This window comes from Megalops cyprinoides, chromosome 5 (genome assembly GCF_013368585.1).
Source record: "Megalops cyprinoides isolate fMegCyp1 chromosome 5, fMegCyp1.pri, whole genome shotgun sequence".
In the NCBI taxonomy this organism is placed as follows: domain Eukaryota; kingdom Metazoa; phylum Chordata; class Actinopteri; order Elopiformes; family Megalopidae; genus Megalops; species Megalops cyprinoides.
The window spans coordinates 38,205,580-38,211,728 of NC_050587.1; positions in this window are offsets into that span (position 1 = coordinate 38,205,580).

The following is a 6,149-nucleotide window of genomic DNA, read 5'->3' on the forward strand; positions in this document are numbered from 1 at the left end:
GAGGCTTCTTATACACGACTTTTGGGGGTCATTCAATCTAACTGCTATCATGCTTTGTCCTGAGCTTAAAGGAACAAATGTACTTTTGTTTTCTCCTTGGACTATATTTCTTTGATTTCAGTGATCACTGAACACATAATGTTGTGTGTGAGTAACAGATGCAACATTTTCTTAAATCCGTGACTGAAGTTATGGACCTGGCACTATACCAGTTAGATTTAAAGATCCGTGTTACACTACATGTCCTGTTTAATTGCCTTTTAATCGTTTAAGTGCTGCTTATACTTTCTCTGCGAATAAGATCTCATTATTTTTATTAATTGTTACAGACATTTGTAAAAAGGAAATTTAAACAGATGTAATGAAATTACATTTACTAATATAAATATATTTTTTGTTCTTATCTCACTGCCTGAATAAAAAATTATCATGATTATCTGCATTGTTTCTGTGTATTAGTGATTTGGAAAGGTTAGGATTTGTGCCTGACAGTGTGCTCATGACAGTAACAGCTCTATTTAATGTAATGTAGTAAAATGCCTAATGACTCAGAGTAGATTAAACAGCTCAGAGAATGCATTTCCCATGATTATTATTAATTTCCTTAGAAACCCTACTGCAGGAGGACCTCTCTCAATATTGCGTGGCTTACATGCATTTTAGCAAGTGGGACAGTTCACTGAAGCAGTTCTAAAGACTAGTTCAAGGCTTCAAAATCAGTGCGAGACCTGGGACTTCAGTATGCAAGCTTATAGCTACCTATTCATACAATAGCAGCCTTTCAGTTAATTAAACCCTCAACCTTCTGCTTATTAGATTGACCTCCTGACCACTATGCTGTACTACCACCAAGTAATTAGCTGCAGTTAGAGTCAATGTGCAGTAATTACTTTTTTCACATCATTCCTTTCTTTTGAACCCCTGAAATCAGGCCATTCTCCTCCCCCTTCCCATGTGCCTGTGGAGTTGTCACGGAATCCTCTTGCCCTCAGGTATAAATGCCGATTACTGTGGGTGTGGCAGAGAGGATAAGGGTTATTAATAAGATGAGGGAGATTACTGTCATGGTTATGGATGCTTATGTGGCTGTGCGTCGTCCACAAGAAAGAGACATTCCTAGAAATGCACGGATGACTCAACGGCCCTGGGGTCAAAGAGCAGAGCATCTGTTCTCTTACAGCTTTAGCCATCAGAATGCTTTTTTATATTTGCTAACGTGGCCATTTTCTTCTGTCTAAACCATTATCCAGTGCTTAAACTACAGGGAGTTAAAGGATCTACAGAATCCAACGCTCTTTGGTATCTGGTTATTTGGGATAAAATTAATTTTGACATGTAAATGATAACGCTTTTATCTCAGTGACCCCAATTGTCAAAAAAGGGAACAGAGAAACATATGTATACTGTAAACATGTATACTGATATTTAGATTATTGTAATAAGAAGATTATAACAGATTATTATAATAAGTACTTCATGTGTCTTGGATAAACTTCTCCTGGCCAAACTTCCCTCATAAAAATGCAGTTTTTACATTCTGAGAGGGAGGGATGTTTCACTTTTGAAACATCATCTGGTTATATTTTCCACTGCTGTGACACTTTGGCTACTGAAAATACTGGCCAACAGAAGAGCACCTGTTCATCCCTCGTCAGCCATTCTGTTTACTGTTCCCGTCCAGAAGACCAGAAACTACCACAACCGGTGTGTTCGTTTCATCAATGTGTTTGTAAAGCAGCGTTGCTGTCCCGCGCCGATGCCACGGTGTTTGGATGGAGGTGCAGTGAAAGCCAGTTAATCGGTTAGTAAGACCATCATCCCCCGGTTATCAGCGTGCACACAGGAGAGGGATTTGCATTAGCGCCTCGGCGGCCCCCAGCACCTCTTCACTCTCCGCTGACACCGTTCCAAGACGGGACTCCAGCGTAGCAGCAATGAAGACTCTCCCGACTACGTTGCTCCTCGTTGCCATGGCAGCCCGGGGTGAGTACCTATGACTTCTCCCGGAGAAAGGACAACACCATGCCGGCTCATGCTTTTGTTACATCAGCTGCCTGTATTTTAATTAATACAGGAGGATATTCTGAAGCGATGCAGGTTTATTAGTTATGCTGCTTGTAACAGTTAGAAATTTAACTTGCAATATTCCAGTCAAAACTCCAGTTCACTTACCGCTAGACTATAAATACCAGACACGTTGGTTTATGAACAATACCGAGATAATCACCGCCTAACTTCATTTCCAGTGGTTATTGACAATGTTTCTGTTAATTTTACATTTGTCAGCTGAGTGTAGGAGAGTCGAGGAGTGTCAAAACCGGCTTGTTGTCCCGTAGCTTCCGATAGGACCCCAGCCCCGCAGCGGGCTGGGACCGCTTCTGTTAAGTCTCAGGGCAGCTGTTTTCTGTTGTTCTGTCTGTAAAAACGAGCCGCTGAAGTGCTACACCTGCGTGGCGTCCAGCGAGGAAGAGTGTACCCTGCAGGGATCCTCGGTGTGCCCGCAGTTCGCCGACGCCTGCTCCACCATCACGGGACCCGGTGAGTGCACGCAGACCCTCCCACGGCCTCCCTCTGCAAAACCATCAATAATTTTCATTGATTATTTACACATATTTCTGATTGGAGCCTGAAATTGACATTTCTGGGATAAAAAGGTCAGAGGGTCCTAAGAGAAAGTTGCAAGGAGCTCTGCAGTGCTTTGCAAAAACTCATAATGTATTGAAAAATACCAGAAAGGTACTTTTTGGTCCAAAGGGAAATGAATCATGATAATGTGGCTATGGCTTGCAATTTAAAACAGAAAGAAATAGTACAAAGTCAAAGCCATCATCCAAACGTATCAAAGCACAAGTTTTTGACGTGCAAATTTTTAAAAGCGTTCATTAAAATCACTTACCAACAGGCTGGGCTACTCACACTGTCTGTGCCAGGAGTTAAGCCAGGCGTAGCAACATGAGGTTTGTAGTTTAAAAACTAGAAAAACAACTGTACGCTTAGATAAGGCCTAACGGCAACATCGTAGGACAAAAAAATTCACATTGAATTAAAGCTATAAAGCATGGCCTTATGGTATGTGTGTCAGCACACCAGCAATGACACACAGCAAGGCAGTGTAACAATTTGATACAGCCAATATAGCCAACAAGTCTTGTTGGAAAGTCCTGTGCACTTTGTTCTCGTAAAATTGTTTAGGCTGTAATTCCACACTCATCTAGAAGCGATGGACTCAGTTTCAGGGGCAAATCAGACCTCTTAGTTTCGTATGGAATACCCTGACATTGACAGATAATGAACTACTGTATTTCATTTTATAACATCCAAGGAAGAGATGGTCTTTAAATGTCTGTAAAAATGCAAACGTGATGCAGTGCTCAGTATTTTCCACTAGGTGGCAGTTTGTTCTGATGCTCACACACAGGGTTTACAGTAATTCGTCTTAACCTGGCATGCCATTATGCAGTCAAATCCAGGCACCTAATTGGCTTCAAGTCCCTAACTGTACACGATCACTGTTGAGTCTCCTGAAGAGTGCTATCTCTGGCATGGTGGTTTAGATGTGATGATAGAAACCTTTCAGAAATGTACTTTAGTTTCAGTCTCAGAGCAGAAAGTATTGTGGACCTCCAGAAAGATATTTCCTACACTCTCTGCGTTTGGTGCAGTTTTCCCAGTGTGAATCGGACCGTAACCCGACCGCCCCAGGTCACGTTGTGTCCCCTTTCACCTCGCAGGCACGGTCATCAAATCATGCTCCTACAAGTCCTTCTGTGCCCGTGCTGACGACAGCAACCCCGACGTCAGGATGGAGTGCTGCTTCACTGAGAACTGCAACGGCCCCCACCAGGCTCACAGCCACGGGGGGCCTCACAACGCAGCCTCTACCCTCTGCCCCAGCCCAGCCCTTTTACTCGGAGCTCTGCTGGCCTGGCTGGGTGCTGGCAGGCTGTAGCCTCCTTCCCTTTTACCTCTTACCCCCATCCCCCCCCCCCCCCCCCCAGGCCTCTTCCTTTCTGTCCTTGTGCCCCCCCTCAGTCCCCCTCAGCCAGGTGTCTCTCTGTGCTACCTGCCTGAACTTTGACCTTTCCCATCACACTTTATGTTGTTTGCTTGAGGCTTCAGGTTTTAGCTAACTGACTGTGTCTGCATTCCAGATTTCAGTCAGTTAGTTAGAGGCCAGCAAGCTGCTAAGTTCGTCATGGCCTACACTTCAAGGATCCAGCACACCTCTACACATCTGAGGCTACAAGATGGACGGGCCAGACCGCCTTCAAAGATTACAGATTTGGTGGACAGTGAAGGAGCCGCTTTTGATGGTTGGTTGATTCATTCTGTAATTCCCCTTATATTTCAAAATCACTGCTACAGCATCACGCTGTACAAGTTTTTCCCGAACACAGCAAAGGCATTTTTGATGGAAAAATCTAGAAGTTGTTCACGGCTGCTCTCGCACAGTGATGGTGTTTCCTAAAGGACTGACACGTGAGCCTCTTCCCAGCTGTAAAATGAAAACCAGAGAGAAGAAATCGAGAGAATGGCCTCCCACCTTGCACACTGGTCTTAGTCCTGACACTGCACATTACAGTGACTTTTTGACAGTGCATCAATTCTGAAACATTTTTCTCTCTGAAAAGTTTGTGTGTGAGATATGCTTCTGTACTTTACTAAGCCTCTTTACTATGTGACAGAATGTAAGCTACAAGCAAAAGTGCTTACCATGGATGTGCCCAAGACATCTGTTCAATGCGAAATAAAGAAAACAGGCCTTTCCTTTAAAAAATGACATTGAATGGGGTAAGGTATCTGAAGACAGTGTATGGTAGTTCCCATCTCAAGAATAACAGCTGCACTTTCTCCCACTGAACACCAGGGAGCGCACTAAACTGCATTGCTGCATGCACAATGGTGCACTTGTGGTTGTGGGGGGGGAGGGGGGGGGGATGAAATCATCTTACATAGTCACAGCTGTTAAGTATATAAAATGGAAAGATTGTTTTGCTGAGGTGGGATTCTCAACTCTTGAAGTTGAAGGGTTTTATAACGCAACAGTTTAATTCCCAGGCAGAACACTGCTGCTGTACCCTTGACCCTTGAGGTATCCTTGGTACCTCCTCTGAATCACTGCAATAAATGTGAAAATGTATAATACATGGAAATAAAACAAGTAATTCCAAAATGACGTCTCAAGTTCCACTGCTCTGATTGTGTCCTTGCTTGGCAGACTCAAAGTGCCTGGATTACATCTTGCAGATACAGGTGCCTGTACATATAGGTGATGATTTTTTTGTGCACCATTTCAGGTTATAAATTTTGTCGAAAAGTGCAACAGCAGTTCCTCAGCCTGGGTTCGAGCCTACAGCCTTTCGCCAGGAAGTCACCTTCCTTAACTAAAAGGCTGCCCTGTCATAATACTTTCTCCAAAATGCACTCACGCATTCACTCTGCGTGTAGTTATGAAATGTAATGACTCAGACCTTCTTTTTAATATTGATCTGGCCAGTTCATGCAGTCCCAGTAAGCTTCCTCCTGTCTCATTCATCTTCTTCTTCTGTTCCTTTGAACAAGCAAAACAAACCCCTGCTCCTCTTCAACAGAGAATACATTAATGAAAGAAATTTTTGCAAATTGGCTATTTTAATTGCTCTTCTTTTAAACCCACAAACCTATTTGTGCAATTTGCTATTGAATATGCCTATATCATCAAAGTTAGTACCAATTTATGTATATGGGGATATGTGTTCAAAATCATGCCAATGAAAAGATACTTATTATAGAAAAGCCATTATAGAAAAAAACAACAGACTACTGTGTTTATCAAGTTGTTGGATTTATTAGCATTAATTACATTTATGTGGAATTGAAAACATTCAAATGTGATGAACAAGTTGAAAATAAGCACTGGTAGCCTATTATTAATGGCATGTATGAAAAATATGAAGAGAATGGCCTTTTCAACTAGTCGTAACCTAAACTAAGTGCAGTTCCTCAACAAAGACTACTTTACATAAATCAGGCTATGAGACATGTCTTCATTCATAAATAAAATAAAAATAAAAACAGATCTGTACAAGAAAATCAAACACATAAACAAAAAACGTTTTTATCGCCAATGATTAGGGAGCGATCTCCTCATCTTGCTAATAAAAACATTC